Source organism: Bombus terrestris, chromosome 9 (genome assembly GCF_910591885.1).
Source record: "Bombus terrestris chromosome 9, iyBomTerr1.2, whole genome shotgun sequence".
NCBI lineage: Eukaryota > Metazoa > Arthropoda > Insecta > Hymenoptera > Apidae > Bombus > Bombus terrestris.
Window position 1 is genome coordinate 1,022,436 of NC_063277.1, and position 18,113 is coordinate 1,040,548.

Below are 18,113 nucleotides of genomic sequence, written 5' to 3' on the forward strand. Positions count from 1 at the left end.
TTAAAACGACTTATATTTTTAAAAACTAGGAAATATTTTCGATTAATATTTGCGAATCTTTCTGTACGTTTGAAGGATATTCGCGAAAAAAATTTGATTTCATATGTTATTCTTTTTTTCGTGAAATTGATCTCCCTTTTCGCTAATATCGCAAAGTCCATCCTATTTAATCGAAACGAGTACGTCGATATTTATTTTGAGACGGGAGTACGATCCAAGGGGAAAGATTTTTCATATATCAAACACTATGGTGTACACAGAGTGCCTACCATCGAAATGAATGGTCTAACAAAGAAAAAAAAAAAGATAAAACGAAAAATCAAATATCATTGTTCTAAAACTTCATACAGGGTATATGTCGCGCACAGGTTACATTTTATACATTTCTCTCATTAAAAATGTGTCACCACGCGTATGAAACGGAATGTTCAATTCGAAGCTCGCGTAAAATACGGATTTTAAAAATTCATTCGCTCTTTTCCATTTTCCCCCCTTTTTTGTCATTCATAGCGTCACGCTTTTCACTATTCGTAGCAAGCTGTAAAAAGAGCTGTCTTTTTAATATGCGTTGAGTGACAAGCATGAAAGACCTACGAAATGTCCTAGAATTAAACGATCAAACTGTGCCACTGACTACTATGAAATGAAATAAGGAAAGAAAGTCATGCGTAAATACCGTTTCAAAAATTCACTCGTTAAAACGATTACGATTAGGTGACGTAAATTATAGTTCTCCTCGAATTTATATTCGGTGTATTCATTTTGTTCTCGTGTTTGAATGTAAGTTCGTTGTTTATTTTTGACACGTAAAACTTTCAATACAAAATACATATATGCATTTTTACAACAAAGAGTCTTTAAAAGAATGAATTCAAATTATTCGTGCGAGACATATTTTCAAAAAATTAAAAAAAGATAAAATGGAAATACTTGCAACCTATTCTCAATATGCTTACCTACAACTTAATATTTCTTTTAGAATTGATTTTCATAATGTGTACTATATACAGCGTTCAAACTACCTTACCTAATCTGCACTTATAATTAATATCAATTAATTATCACTAAAATTGCACGGTAGAGTTAAAGTTACATGATATAAAAATCTCGGAATTTACATAGATGGGATCGTAAGTGCCGCAGTAAACAAGAGAAAATGTAAAATGATGAACGTATATCAATTAAAATTTATATATATACATGTAAAAGTTTCCATTTTTAATATCATTGAAAAGTAAATTTTCATATAGAGCAACTCTAGTGTAACACTTACATCTTGCTTATGTTGTTATTATTTACACATACGTTATATTTTTATAAGCATAAGTAAATAATCAAGATTCGAGTACAAGCAAACTTTAGCTTCTAAATATAAATATCTTATAAGATCTAGAAATAAACTATTGACATCCGATATAAGCAAAAAACGGTAATACTGGATGACAGAGGTGCATGAATCCATTTCACTTTTCCACGTTCACAGTTGTAATAGTATATGTGCGAGCGTTTACCCCTGAAAAAGCACTGCTCGGAACGAAATGTGACCTGGTGTCGTTATCCCTTGTTAGTTATAACGAGTCGGGTTGACGTATGTTCGTTACACGCTTACAAATTAGCTGCGTTGGAGGAGAAAACGGCCAATTCGCGTACGTGCGCGTACTTGCATCTGTGTACATGTAGTACCTGAATATTTTTGTCTAGAGAGAAGTTTCAAGTCAGTGTAAGCGTAAATCAATTATCCAAAAAACTGACGAATATACAGAAATAATTTTAGGTTATTTAAACATCGACGAAACTCTTTATTTCTTAATTAATCCAATAAAACATTTTTTCGAAGTTAAAAAATATTTTTTCTATATTTTACAAAAAGAAACAATTAATTCCTTCCACTCGTACCTAAGATATAGTACACAAAAGGGACAGTATTTTTAACAAATTAAGGTTAAGAAGTTTCCTCTTAAAAAGATATCAACAGGTATGAGAGAACGTTTCGGGCAGCTATAATTCAAGAAGAACATAAATGGCCTAGTTTTTTCACAAGCACGGAGAACTTTTGAATAAAGCGAGAATTTCATATTCGGAATATCGAACGTAAAACCAGCACCGTTCGTAATCTAAATATGTAGTCTGGACTATTTGGCATATTCTTTTATGTGCAGTCAGGAGTTATGATTAAGATACAAGCAACAGAGACAAGCATCCTGGAAGGGATTACACGAGAACATGTAAAACAGAACACTCTATATTTTGCGTTTATTCGTCTGTAATTTCGTTTATTCGTGAACAGTGCTCACATTACCATTATCAGGTGCTTTCTTTCTAAACGGCAAACATACAAAGAAAATAAATCAGTAAAATATATTTTATGACAAATTGCACGGTATTTCACGATATAGAGAATGTCTAAAAGTTTAAAACTATAATAAAATAGTAGATTTAAAAAAATTTTAATTCATATATAATACATATGCATATGATTGTAACTTGAAAATCATAGTTAGTTTTAATCTCAGCTATCAACCTAACAACCTGCCAACCTATTACCGTGCTGAACGCTATTAAGGTCTCAAAGTTATTCAGCTCGTATATCTAATCAGATTTACATACTTAAATTTTGTACTTTATTTCTGTAGCATATAAGCTGTGTGTCTGTAGATACTTATTACATCAAACAAAATGGTTGACCCAAAATGGTTAAACCTTTTCCCACAATTTGACGAAGGCTAAAAGACTGCGCGTTCTTCAATCAGCTTTTTTCTGACGCCCTGTGCAGAGAAACAAGAACCAACGTGAGATATAGATATTACGATCAAAGAGGCAATTAAAATTACATTATCAACTCCAGCTATACAATCAAGTTAATAGAAATGAAATTGACTTGTTATAATTGTAAACTAAATAGAACGCAAACGTATCTACGTATATGCAACTTATTTTCCACTGAAATCGCGACAGAAATACCATGCAAAAAGAGGATTGATCGCGAGCGAAAGGGCACGCAGATACATACGACCAGCAATACGAGAATCTAGATAGGTTTACACAGGTCTCTCACTTCAAATATTTCCGTCGAAGCAAAAGAGCGCTCGAAACCGAACCTTTCAGCCCCATCGTCTGTTTTGCTCACTTTCGTTTTACGTCTTTCCTCTTCTTCGCGATCACTTCGCTTGATATTTATCTTATTCCCCTTGTTACAGGCGAATTTTCGTTCGCCTGACGTTGCAAAACCTTTGGATTTCTAGGCAAAGCGATGCTTTTTCTATTTGCATGCTCGACTGCGGGATCAAACTGCGAGCAAGTTTCTGATGGAGTTTGTAACGGACGCGGAAAAGAACGACCTGTTTGTTATATAGCTCCGTCTACGTATTGCTTCAGAGACTTATAAACGAATAGAGTGAGAGTAAAGGCCTGTGTACAAGCAGGTTTTGAACTTACAATATCGCAATACATTGAAATGCATCCAAATACGATAGATGGGCTAAATTGCATCAGAATAACACCATAAAACATAATATATAAAAAGGTATGAAAGACAGAAAATAAATAACATTAAGTAGGTGTACGTACAAAATTGACATAACGTGACGCCTCTACTTAATTTCAAATTAATCTAACGTTTATCTTATGCACGTGATAATTAGATGTTTTTAATTATTATCATTTCAGTTTCATTTCTCTTTGCGACTGCTTTAAGTATGGTATTAAAATAATGTACGATTTTAATCTATCAATTTGTAAGTAAATTTCAATATAATGCAGTATTTTATTTTACATTAAGCTACGAATGAAATGTAAAGAGATTTTTCTTTATCAAACGTTTCACAAAACAGATACATATTTTTATTTCTATCCTATTACAAGATCTATTGCAAAAGAAGCCAGATCAATTCATCGAAATCAACATCGTCTAGGGTTTTGTGGTTGTTCCTTTTAACAGAAAAAGCTATTCTAACTCGATAACTATTCGCTAAAAAATATAAAATACCCCTTGAACTTTATCAAAGTTAACTTAAAGATAAAAAAGAGAATAAAACAAGGGAGGAACAACCAAACGGAAACGTTATTACGATCGCCAGCGACTTCGAACGTTTTCTGTGGCCAGCATGCAATCAGAACGAAGCCAATGGTCCGTGGAAAATGCAACGCTGCACGAACAAGCCAGTTGCACGAGTCCTGGTGATTAGGTTAACGCGAGCACAACTTTCTTTCTTTGCGACTCGGCCTCGTTTCTTTTTCTTCTTCTTCTTCTTCTTCTTCTTCTTCTTCGTGTCGTTTTACCACCCCTTCTCCAAAGGCAATGAAACTACTTAACTCAAGCTTCTATGATCTGCGAATCTTATTAATGTTTAGTTAATCGATAGAGATTTACGATCAGATAAGCGAGTAGTTTAGAACAATTTTAGAAAAGTGATTTAGTGGTAGTACAATTTCGATGATCTTGACCGACCAAATGCTTCGATTTCTAACAGAATTTGCAGGCAACGCGCGAAATTCGAGAAGAATCGAACAACATGACTCGAGGAAAAAATGGACAGAATCGCTATCGATATTGTACTGTGCGAAAAGGGGAAGAAAAACAGTAACGTAACGGTATTCGAGCGAGGCAGCAAAATAATTAGAGAGAATCGTTCAATAGACGCGACGTCTCATTAGTACGAGTGCCGATAAAAAAAACAGGCCGACCCTTGCTTACTGAAACGAGAGAAACAGAAAGAAATAAAGGACCAATTACAACATTGAACCGACTCTGGAATCAGTAAAATCAATCAGAAAAAATCGTTCTAAGCAATATACGTAAACACGAAGTTATACGAACAGTCGTATCTGCTTTAATCGCGCATGTACATTAATATCCATTTAATCTCCTCGGTACGAACGTGAGCAACCACCAAATACATTCTCACGACTGACCGAACGGTTAACATCGACAATCGCTATTGAAGTTAGGCAAGTTGCTGGAGGTGGACACTCGAATTTTCTGACTTGACATTTTCTCGAGGTGGAGAGGAAGGAATGAGTAATTGCTAAATGCATGCTTTGAAGAACGAGAAGTTCTAACCCCTACGTACTGATTAGCAAGAAGCCGTGAGATAATCGCGCGCGACGTTCGAGTGTTTGAGTAACGGTTCGTAGGTAAGAAAATAATAAAGCGCATGAGCTTGAGGAAACGAAAAAAAGGTAAGTTAATTCCAAAAAAACTCCGCGTCTTTGGGTTTTCCTTGGTTATAAACAGTCATTGATTATTTAAACTATTTCTAAAGAGTCGATGGCTTCGTAATCGTACCGTTGCGCTGAAACAATAATTAAAATAAAACATTCGTAATACAATATGAAAATCTTATTCGAAGGAATCAGTAATTTTTGCGAGCACATAACCTCGCGATTTCAACAATAAATTCATATATACATTTTGTAGACGCAAATTTATGAAAACTTTCTCGCATTTGCGATGCATAAAATTTATATTCGTTAATATAGTCAACAGTTGAGAAACAGTTGAAAGTTGAAAATATCGGTGAAAAATTATTCGACACAAAATTTTTGACGAGTGATTTATTAGATATAAAATCTACTATTGTATATACGAGACAGCAATGGTCTCGCAGAACGAATTCAGACTTTCGTTCGTGTGTTCGTTTCGTGTACACTGGCAGTGCGAGCCTCTAAAAATATCATTGTTACAATATGCAGCGGATGTGGATTATAAACGAGCGTTTTACAAGAGGATAAATCGTGAAATTTTATGTTACTCGTCCGAACAGTGTCGCTAGTATCTTCGCTAAGTTGGTGCTCGACTTTAACTCGTTTCAAAATTTCATGATCGTGTATGATAGATAGTCATAATTTTCTATTAGAATAATCATAATTATTACTACTTAATTTTATTGCTATTATTACTTCTATTCCAGCACATTTTCCACGCAAAATCAGATAAAGTATTTCTTTGAAATATCCGTCGATGTATACCACAAACTCATAGGTTACATAATTAATATCTAATCAACAACAAACAATTGTATCGATCTCGAACGCACTGTTACAAAGGTATTCGAGAACGAGACAGCAAGCGTTGCTTCTAGAATTTGCAAGAACGGCCGTTGTTTCGCGTGTCGCTTAGTAAGCACTTCTGCGTGAGAACCAGGCGTGCTCGCGTGTGTAATGGAATATCATCAGTCGCGCGATACGTTTCGAAGTATCATTCAGAAATTCCTGCGATAATATTACATTTACGATCGACAACGTGACGCCACGTGCATGACAAAGATCGAAACGAAACGATATCCAGAGATAAAAAGGGAGGGAAAAAAGAAAAAGAAAGAAGGAAAAAGAGAGGAATAGAGAGGAGACAAAGACAGGACTAGGCAAGTAGAGTGAGAAAGAGGGAGAGGCAGATACGATCCAGTTTCAATCCTTTTCTAAACGATACGAAATGAAACGAATATTCCGTACGACTTGTGCGTTCGCGATCTTGCGTCGTTGCGGCGCAGCGGGTTCGTTCATAATTACTGGCAGGCTGAAAACTGAAATCGAAAGAGGCGGAACGAAATTAGTAACAATAACGTTAGCCTGCGGCACGGAACGCTGTAACGAGCGCTTTCACATGGGGAACAAAGGAGGAACCGAGCTTCGATTTCGCTCGTTGCCGAGGGAAAGAGGGAAAATACATACGCGCGCGCGCGTTAAAGTCAGAAAGAGATGGAGAATCAGAAATAGAAAGAGAAAGAAGGGAAGCAGACGGTTGGGAGAGAAATCGAAAAGCAAAAAAAAAAAAGGGCCAAGCAAAAAGAATCGCGGAGAAGACTCAAAAACTCGGTGGCTGCAATCCGCAATCCCTGGCCGAACATTCTCTTCCTCCCTATCTCGCTCTTCGATTCGAGCTAACGTAAGCGCTTTCACGTGGGAAACCAAGTGGTTCGGCCGCGTTTGTAGTCAGACATCGCCAGTAGAATTTGCGCGCACACTGCTAGACCGCAAGTCACCGTTGCTTGTCGCACGCTAGCGATAGACATGCTTGCATTTTTCAGCACCTTCAGCGATTCCACCGTTCTGCTACGTTATCTATACCGAAACCTTCCACTTTCCCCTAACGTTCGCCCTCATTTTTCTGCACGCCTTTCGCTGAATCATTTTTCCCCCCTTTTGATCATTTTCTCTCTCTGTCCCTCTGTGTCTACCTCTTTTTCAATTTTTCCTTTCCTGGTATATCGAAAAGATGCTAATGTCACGTTTCTGTAAAAAGAGCGTCTTGTTTCAGAATTCGAGGTGAAATATTTTGATTGTTCTCGCGGAAAAAATTCTTTTGTTTCGAAACGAGCACACTTTTGGGTTAAAATTTTGGAATCGCTCCTATTTTCAATCTCTATTCTGGCATTTTTGTAAGAGCGAAAAGGCAGTATTATAAAGCAGTTTCAATGCGAAGTTAAATCACGATTATTTATATTAACCCTTTCAATATCAAATTTTTGATGCATTGCATGGCGGAGGTTCAGATGCATTCTAAAATGTGGAGTTCGGTGCTATTAGCAGCGTAGAAATTGATTCCGGACACGTTCAACGAAAGATTTGTATATTATAATTTCACATCTGTAAAAAGGGATATTGCGTCGTTTGAAATTTCTATCGGCTACATCGGCGTGGTATTTTAAATTCGCAACGAACGGATTTGCAAAATACGACACGGCAAGGAAAAAGAGTCACAGGATAACGATACGCGAATAATATCAGAATTTATAATGCGACGTTTACAAAATATTTCACGAGCGCCGGCCAATTGAGTATTACACAGCACGCAAACGCGCCAATGCTGGTCTCTATTTGAATATTAAACGAAATCTTTGTTTCCGGTTTAATTAATAAATTTCAACGTCGATTTATAATTCACAATCTGTACAGCCAAATAGAGGCATGGCTGGCCAGGGAAAATTACCGTGTTACTCGAACGTAATTCGAAGGACTGACTGCCGATCGATAAATCGTAACGAGTATGTATGCGTGAGTTTTCAATGTATGAGAAATAATCATCTCGATGAAATATTCGATGGAAATTATCGTTGTTACACGAAGGTATTTTCTATAATTAGGATATAATATCGTTGGACGTTATAAAATCGCCGATATAAGAAACTCGTTTCTACAGTTATAAAGAGGAAGTTGTTTATTCAATTACGTTATTACACTTAAATATCAGTTACATTGCATGCCGATTATAAAAAATCTCTCTCCATATTAACTTTCTAATTATTATTAAATAGTTTAATTACGTATACATATATAGATACATTACTGATGAAAGAAATATTAACACGATTGTATCTAATTACGGTTGCGTAATACTTTTCAATGATTAAACAGAAAATATCTTGTCTAATCGCAAACGTACAATTACTTTTCTATTATTATCTGTTTTCGATCTATTAAACGTACATATATAGACTTAACGTTATTCACGTTATTATAACACATTGCAATCATTTGTAAACAACGAACGCCTCATCGTACTCAAATTTTTAATTAAAGCTACACCAAAAGATTCACGGAATGTTATACGTACACTCGAACACTGAGAAAACCATAGGGACGGACGCTCGATTCATGGTTCATGATCAACGATTTTTACGCTAGATTGGTCAACTGCGTGAAAATCGAGACGCGCCGATACTTTTTCCATTAATTTATGAAAGTAGAACCGGGAAGCTGTCGAAATCATAGAAATGGAAGTAACACCGTGATTTTTATTTTGCATCGAAATGATGATTTCCCATTTCGACTAAATTGCGAGTTCTTTTATTACTTTGACCTGCAGCTACCTTAACCGACGCTATGCAGCCCTACGAAAATGACCACATTGAAATCTATGTCGCAACACGACCGCCCATCCATCGAGCCAGGAAAACTAATTAACTAATTTTCTATGGTTTACTTCGTTCCTCCCCCGTCCTCTGTTGTTGCGTATATGTGCGTGTGTATTGCGACCCAGTGTTCTCGCCACTTTCCACGTAGCTCTAAACAAGGTTCGAAGCAGGTTTTTGCTGGTTAACGATAACCAACGACGGCAGAAGTTTACTCTCCTCGGACCGGAACGTACCATTAAACTTTACGCCACCACGAGAGTCGTGCGCAGCTTCGACACGTTATGTTTTCAACTTAGATTTATCGACTAACCGACGACTGTTCCAGAAATAATCGAGAAATTGTTCCTCGATTTCTTCCAAGATTGGTGTTCCGTCCAAATAGTATGCCATTTGATTAAAGACTTTTTGTTTTCCTGGAAAAATCCTCCGTTATTCTGTTAGAAGTCACGCGTGCGGGTGAATCGAACAGCGATCGAATAAGCTACTTAACACATATTTAGAGATTTAATTCAATATTTTTCCAACATTTCAAAAACATCCTATAGAATCCAGTAGCTTTCCACGTCAAATAGGAATAACTGATTATTGTTCGGTGGTCGCGAGGTTTTTCAGGAACGACTAGGGCAAAGGTCGTGGACGTCGATATCTGTGAGTATGTCGCAGTCGACACAATTGGAGCAGCTTTTGCGTTCATGTACACGTCAGGACGCATTATTGCTTGGCATTCGGCGTTTGCTTTTATGTAACGCTGTTGTTTTTTTGCAAGTGTTCTTTTACCATCTAAATAGAGAGAGCGCGAAACGTGCGGCCGTCACTGACGCCGAAACCGATACACAAACGGCAGGCGTTTTACATCTGCATAGCATACCGACGCGCAACCCAGCGGAACACTTCTTTTCTTCTGCTTTTTTTATCTTTGGCCTCGAGTCCGTTCCGATATCGCCACTTTTGCTGTTCGATTATAGCGCGAGCTGGCGTTTCTTGTAAACGCGTTCGATTTGATCGCGCGGCTCCCACGCGCTTACAATTGGACTCGGGCCAGGCTATGCGCGTTATCGTACTTTACACGCTGCTCTTTCATCAACTATGAGTCACTGCTCTCTGGCATGCACCTCTGTCTCTCTTCCTACTTCTCTCAACCTCCATTGTGCTGTAGAGTATGATATACGACGATCGATAATTACAATAATTGCTTTTAACAACTAAAGTTTAATATTCCAAAATGTTTTCTTAAACCTACAAATGTATCGTTATAATTGCTCAATAACATCGCTGTTCTAATACAAGAAGAAGACATAATTACTCTTTGTTGAAGCAATTTACAAGATGCAAACGCTTCTGCGGCGCAAACACCATTGTTGAAAGTAGAATGCGGAATAATCGAAAACAAAAGACCTGTACGTATTAACATGACACGAGCATGAGCGAAACACATGATACATTCGTAGCATCGCAAAATACTCGCACGTGTTACAATTTTATCCTATTAATTTCGACACAGGTTCAGTCTGTCAGTCACAGGCCGTTAAGGAGTTAATGATTTTCAGTTTTGTTAATTAAATTCCCGATATATTGGGTCATCCCATAAGTTCGTGCCGTTTTTCGAGCAGTTATATATATTAAGATTGTTTACATACTTTTCAGTTTCATGAAAAAATGTAATCCCCCTCTCGTTGTACAACTTCTTCCCGTTTTTCTGGTAGAGCCATTATTCCGTCTCGATAAAAGTTCTCTTGTTTTTCTTTAAAATATGAAATGTATGTACACAAAAGTCGGCACGAACTTATGGGATGACCTAATACATATATTCCTCTTCATCATCTTCCGAAATTTCTTTACTATATTAGATTTGTACTTTTTTCAACGACTCTTATACCTCTCTTAGCGAATACCATAATGATTTTACTTTTGAACTTTGAGAAATGTACGAACCTGTTATACGTATGCGTGCATTAAGCCAAATACTAGAAGCTTCGGTACATTATTTTGTCTTGTAATAGATTCTAAAAAGATATCCTTATAAGTCGTTAGTCAGCAGGACTTTGAATATCGTACTGCATCTTCAACTTTTGTAGAATTTACCTTTTAAACGAGTTTCGCGTCTTTGATCAGTCACCTTTCAATCTCTTTTACTTTGTAACCTCCTGACAATTTTCTGGTCCCAATCATTTTCTTATTTTTCGCGAGAGCTGGTCATAACAGGTCAACCGTTTTATTTTCAAGTTTCAACATACGTATTTACATTGCAGTTCGTTTACTAATAAAACATTTTCACGTGACATTCGATGTCAGAAGCATGAGTTGGAAAAATATAAATTGAATCCACCGTGAATTTAAATATACGATAATATATCGACTTTTATTACAAAAAAGATATTATATTACATCCAACGTGCTATTTAAACAATTTCATTCAAAACATTGCATAAGATAATATAATATTATTGTGTCAGTTGCTTGGATTATCTTGACGAAATTTCACGACCTACTAATAATTTCGATTATTCCGCTGTGTCATGTCAACAAATGCTACTTTGTTAATGCCGTAAAACGTCAATTATCTAGATATCAACTATTCGAACATCGATTATCTGGACTTCCAATTATACGGGCATTGCCTCTCTGACTCTCGATTATCCGAGACATGTAATCAGAGATTCTTGTACATGTAGGTCACCAAGTCGAAAATCTACTCCTTGTGTACACGCAGAACCTTCCTTGCATTACGCACTACGTAGTATACGCTATAGTATCGTTATACAAATGCTTTTGACAGTATTTAGATATTCATAACAAAAAAAACAAATATTTTTAACATACTATATTTTCGGGAATCCCATGTTAAATACAGCTATACATTTTATAGGAGAAGAAGATTTTAGGAGAAATAATTTTCGGAAAAATTCAATTATTCCGAATGCGTTTGAAATGTAAACGAATTTCTACGCCGTAAGTCTATTTCAATAATACACCATACATGTTCGACGTTTAAAATAATTTCAAGTGCCTTCCTCAATGCCAGTTAAAGTAAACACAATGTAGATACCAAAAGTATAGAATATCGTTGAATGTCGTTTAATCGCACAAATTGACATTCTTATTCAAAATTATTGCAACATAATATTTGAAAAAGAATTAGAATAAATAATAACGTTAAAGAAATATATTATATTTTTCTACATGAGCATATACGTTATTCAACGAACTGAGAAGGAAAGTGGTAAAGCGTATGTTTTCTTTGATTCAGTTAAACTATTCCCCTGCTATTACGATGCGAGATGACAATAGCATCGTTTAGCGAAAAATTATTCGCTCGAAGCAGCATTTCGTACCAAGTAGGTGTAATCGTATCGAAGTTAACTTGGAAAAATAAACGTATTACATCATTTCAAACGATGCAAGTAAAATCACACAAGATTGAACAAAAATTACACTTGCATTCGCATCGCGAAGCCTTGAATAAAACGCGGAGAAGGGAAACAAGTTTCCTATCCATTATCACGACGAGCATGTTGCAACGTCATTAGCGTATAATTTCATTCCGTGCTGTATAATTGCATAGCATAATTGTCGACGACGGAAAATCCTCCGCGATACTCTAATAACGCGCAAACTTCTCGTCTATACGAAACGAACCTTGTCTTCCTCGTGTCTACCGAGTCGTCCCGTTCATAACGAAATAAGAACTATCGTCGTAAAAACTGACCCACAATATCGTAATACATACATACATTCATCTGTAAATGAGAAGAATTCCTTTCTGATTTTGCCTTGACGATGAATATATCGCTACGTGCTCGTTCATAGCGCACGTCAGGCATGTTGATTGTAAAACAATAGTATAGCATAGCGTGTAGTGTGCGTTGCTGGAAAGAAGACTAGCGTAAGGAATGCGGATCTGATCGCTGATTTCATGTAGGCTCGATGTAATTCAGAATCCGTGTATTGGCCGAAAACGTCACGTATACGAACAAGACAATACATACAACAACGTGTGAACAATACAAAGAACAGTACCGTCCTTGCCCCTGTGTCGGCCAGCTGGTTTTCTTTCCAGCAATGTGCAGCATATTACATAACATATACAAAAAATGCATTACCGTTTATGAGCAGAAAATATTTATACAAATTCTAAAGATAAAATCTAGAGATTCGTTTCAACTCGCTATTTCATATCGTTTATAACACAGTTATTTTCGCCCGATTTCTAATTCTGGGTTCCCATAACGGTAATTGACACGTGAATGGCGGATGTCTGATAAGAGTTACGAAAGAATGACCTCGCGTACCATAACCTCGTTTATAACTTAACCGATACTATTGTGAAATAATAATTATTATAAGTGAATAGTGGAAAAACTTGAATGGACCGATTGGTATATAAAGTCATCGTATAACAAGATTTATAATTAACGCGGAGCGAAATAAAACGATCTATCTACGATCGTAAATCGTGAATAGATATTCCTTCGATTTCTACATAGATTCTACTCGTCTGTAATATAAAAAAATGGCGGTATTAGATTTTAATTAAAAATAATAATTCTAAACGTGTAATTCTCTAATTCGAAGTGATTATGAAAGCTGTCGAAAAACAACGCAAACCCTTATACGTAGATTGTACATATACGCTTGTGGATAACGAGCTTAAGAGAAAAGCTCGCACGGGAAGGGATCGGAAGAAGAAAGAGTACGAGTCAGCGCGCCACTCGTTCCTTTTCCCGATACAGACACCTTCTCGAGAGTTCGTGTCCAGATCCGTTACGTCGAAGGAACGGAACGCCTTCGAAGATGCAGCCACTCCGTGAAAACATATCGCAGCTTTCCTGGCCTGGTCTCTCGGTCAAAAGCTCTCGCAGAAGACAATTCGCTTCCACTTTGCTGCATCGTTTCTCGACACCGCACCGCGGCAAAGACGCCGAGAATAAATCCACGATACCGATTTGTCGCCAGTGCCTGGTGATTTTGGCACGAGGCTCACGTGCCACGATAAAGCGACGTGCCGATCGGGACAAAGACGCCGGAACAGCGTTTTCTCCAGTAGCCACCGCACGTTCGACAACCCGACGAATGTCGTAAGCTCGCTCTGTTCTTCAAATTCTTTTCCTTTTATTTCCTCCTGTTTCCTTTCCTTTTCTCCCTTTTCTGTCGCGAAAGATATTATGGTTTGTAGATCGCGTACGCACGAAGAGAATCGGAGTTTGCTCCGAGACCTTTTTCAGATTTATTTATCAGACTCGTTCGAATATTTCTGTTAACCTTTTTAATGATTCCATGAGAATGGAATGATACATTGTAAATATAACTGCAGATCTAAAAAGCAAACTTGTCATTACTTATTGTCAAATTTAAAAACTTGCTTAAAGATTCTCTAACGTCGAGTTATTGGGGATTATTTTCAAACGTTGTTTTTCAGATAATTATATAAAGTAACTTTATATATTATATTATTTGAAATTCTCTCGAAATCTGTTTCATCGCTGTGCGTACAACATGAGAGTAGACGAACTATTTTCTTGTAACAACTTCGGTTAGGAGTATCAATTGATGCGTGACCCCGAACTTATGAACGCTGACGTACAATACAATACCACGAGTAATTATTCGAACGGGTATATGTTTGCTATTTATCATTGGAAAGCTCGTATCTCCGATTATGAGTTTGTATAATCCAAACGGCAAAAATCGACAAAAAGAAATGCTGCTCCCTTTATTATGAAAAATTTATGATGTCGATCAGTGCAATTAATGATCATGTTTATCGTTAAAGGCGTTAAGGCAGATTCGGAGAAATATTAATTTCAAGTAATGATATTTTTCGTATCGAATAAGTATGTTTGAAAATTCATGCCAATTCGAATCATCACGCGTGACCCAATTAATAGTCCTTGAACCAAGGACGTACAGATTCTGCTTGATCTTACGTGGCGATACACAGCCAAGCTTTATCTTTCGAGAATAAAATCGTCGGTTCCAGACACAATCTTTCTGCCGCAATAAAATTACAATTCGTTGTTTTTTCAACGAATAACTGAATCTTTATATGGTTTAACTTAAGAACGATAAACAGATGATGGCGATAAACAGACTGGGCCATTTCTGACCAGTACAACTTCCTACGTGCAATTCCATTGTTAAATATGTAAAGATAGGCTATTACAGCTACTATTATAGAACTTTACTCAAAGATTTATCGATTATCATTCTCGTTACCTAACGAAAGCTATGTAACTATCGAAATTATAAATCCAAAGAAACTAAATTATACGCAACGAGATGGGTAGAATCGTAAAATATTACGAAAAAATGATGAAAGATATACAGTCGACCGTCGTATAACGGAGAGATACGTTGCGCGTTATAGGAAGCAGTATACGCTGTATACTGTATACGATAATATGCGTTATACGAATCACATGTATATGTTATATATGGAGTATGGAGATCCATTGTACTATATAACTGGAAAATTCATAATAAATCGAAAGCTAGATACAAATTTTTCTCTTTTAGATTTTAACTTCAACCACTTACTAATATTCATTTCGTATAATATGTATATCTCACGTTTTCCATATTTTGCGAATTTTATTATTAACGCGTCCCTTTCACATTTTTGTTCGTATCCTTTATTTCGTTGAGGATCAAAGTCTGAAACGACCCAATCAGCCGAGGGTTAAACGTTGGAACAATCGACTCTTTGTATTTGGCTCGTTAGACGAACGATAATTCACGCCCGCCATTACGCAACTTAAAAGAAACCAACAAACGCACAGTACTGCCAAACGAAACAAACTGCGAAACAGCGAACACATTTGACACGTGACGCAAACCATTGACAAATTTTCGTAACAACGATCGTTGTCGAAACGTGTCGAGCAGCGATCTAATAATATCGATACCGTTTCAACTATATACGATCCACGCAGCCATGTCGTACAACCGAAACTTCAAGGCCATCGAAATCGCGCGTACGCTGGTAGAAGCGATCATAATATGTCTCGATCGAAGAATTCATACGGCGCTGATAATCGCGAATCGATATCGAGTAATGAAAACAGTGAAACAGTGGAAATCGGACGTTGTAACACTGTAACACGCGATACGACACGTTGACCGGCTTAAATTGCGAAAGCGTGCAACAGCCAGTCAAGGTGAGAAGGCCAGCGGCGATGTCAATCTAGACAGTCGCCTCATCATTACGCCTTACTGACAGAGTCATTAATGTGCGATAAACAGGAGGATTAGAGGCACGAATAGCTGGAACTGGACAAATGTTTCGTGTTTAAAAATAACTTTGATTTTAGATATAGCGCTTGGAACGATCGGAGTATCGCTTTCCGTGTTACATTGATTTCCATACAGATTTTATGCTTCTTATATTTGCATAAATTGTTCTATCGATTGTCTCGACGTCAATCTATATTCATATATATGTATATCACAGTATCGTACGAGTAACATGTCAATCTATTAAACTTAGTAGGCTCGTCGATTTTGTTCACCTTGTTCCTTTATTTTATTCTCGTTAGATCCTCTGTTCTACAGTGTATCGTATATTTGAATAGATCGGATAGAACTTCATTTTCAACGAGTCCTGTTCAAAGAATTTAAAATAATTAGAAGTAGAAACACGATTGTGTAGTGGGAAGATAGGAAAGCGCAATCACGTTACGAAACGCAAGATGAACGTCTGACAATGATCTATTTAAATTTCAACGAGACCATCAAACAATGCCGGTAGTTGAAGACTTTTATACGGATCCAGCACTCGCGCCTATTGTAAATTTGCCCCGAGCGAAAACACTTGTCACTTGTCCAAAGATAAACGAGGCTGGCTTGAAACATTAACGAGATCTCAACGAACACCAAAGTGGAAATGTTAATCGGCTGACAAAGCCGATTTCGAACCGATGAGATCCACGCTTCAAACAAAAATATGCAAAACTTCGCCCCTAACAAAAAGATCGAGAACGTATCACGTAGCTTTCGCTACCATCTCTCGTACGATAGAAGCACACTTCTTTATAACCAAGCATGTCGCTGATTCATATTGCATACTGTTACGACGATATTTGTGTTCTAGTTGGAGCTTTAACCGCTGACGAACGTGAAATTCGCGTTAATAACGTACAACGTGGATAATGTGGAACGTGAGAACGTGACGACCATTTCTCCAATTAATTCTCTTCCTAGCGCACCATCGCTCCACTATTCATTCACTATCATGATGATCGTGTCAGCAATGGACATTCGTAACATCCCACCGTCAATAATTCTGACTGATTTCAAACACGAACGACTTCAACCCTCTTCCATACAAATATCAATAATTGGAATATTTTTTTCGCATACCTACCCAACAGTCATAATCCAAGGAGTGTTTCGCACTAATTATCACCGAGAGATTGGTTCACTGATTTCCAACACGATTGCAACAGATTCTTCCTCACACCGTTTGTTTCTTCTTCTATTGCAACGTACCAGTAGCAAGCACACTGTTCCAGTTTAGCCGGCTAGCAAACCACCTATCACGAGATTACGGTGCTCGAAACACGACACACGCGTCGCGATGATCGCGTGGCAGATCCTGGACCGTGAGGTTGTCAGGTCACTCGCGAGAACCCCTCGAAATCTCAGGTATCCCTGGTGAAACACGGAAACACAAGATAACGGAGTTACGATAACAACGATGATGCACGTGCACAAAGCGACGAGTCGCCGATTATTACACGGAACATAACATTCGTTGTCATGATACTCGCGATCGACTTACTGGAGCGAACAGGTGGGCGAACACGGACAAGACTAGTCACGCTGTGCGAGACACGCGAGTCTCGTGAGGTTCGCAAAACCAACAAAAGAGAAGACGCACGCGTCGCGACGGCTTGACGTCGACTGAGGAGAGATGGATACGCCGCGTCGCGTCCGTACGCCCCTGCTACCACGAGCCCCCACCAACCGACGCTTTGGAGGCGCCACCGACGCTTCGCCACCCCTCTGGCTTCTCGTTCGTTCCGTTTTCTCTGTCTGTTCTGCCTTGGTGCGTCGAGCCACCGCGCCGTCGTCGTCGTCGTCGTCGTCGTCGTCGACATCGTTCGCTTTCTATGTACGCTGTGCATTCTTTGTATCAACCGGCGAACGAGAGCCGATGAGTCTAACGATATCTAACAAAATCGATTCTTTGCCATTTTTCTTTCATATTTTTATAAGAACGATATTTATCTCGTATTTCGTAAATTTCGTAAACATAGAGAAGTG

At 37.7% G+C, this 18,113-nt stretch overlaps 1 protein-coding gene across 17 annotated transcripts in view; it reads right to left on the reverse strand.

Annotated features, from left to right (window-relative positions):
• Nucleotides 1–17,763, reverse strand: part of LOC100644765 (CUGBP Elav-like family member 2) — a 552,950-nt gene extending 535,187 nt beyond the window's left edge. For 10 of the 17 annotated variants that reach the window (XM_048408808.1, XM_048408801.1, XM_048408799.1 and 7 more), the window contains exon 1: nucleotides 17,212–17,762. The gene's annotated coding sequence lies outside the window, so the exon portion shown is untranslated. Of the gene's footprint in view, nucleotides 1–17,207 lie in introns of all 17 variants that reach the window. The other 7 variants (XM_048408810.1, XM_048408809.1, XM_048408807.1 and 4 more) reach the window with 4 other exon arrangements.
• Nucleotides 17,764–18,113: the final 350 nt, after the last annotated feature.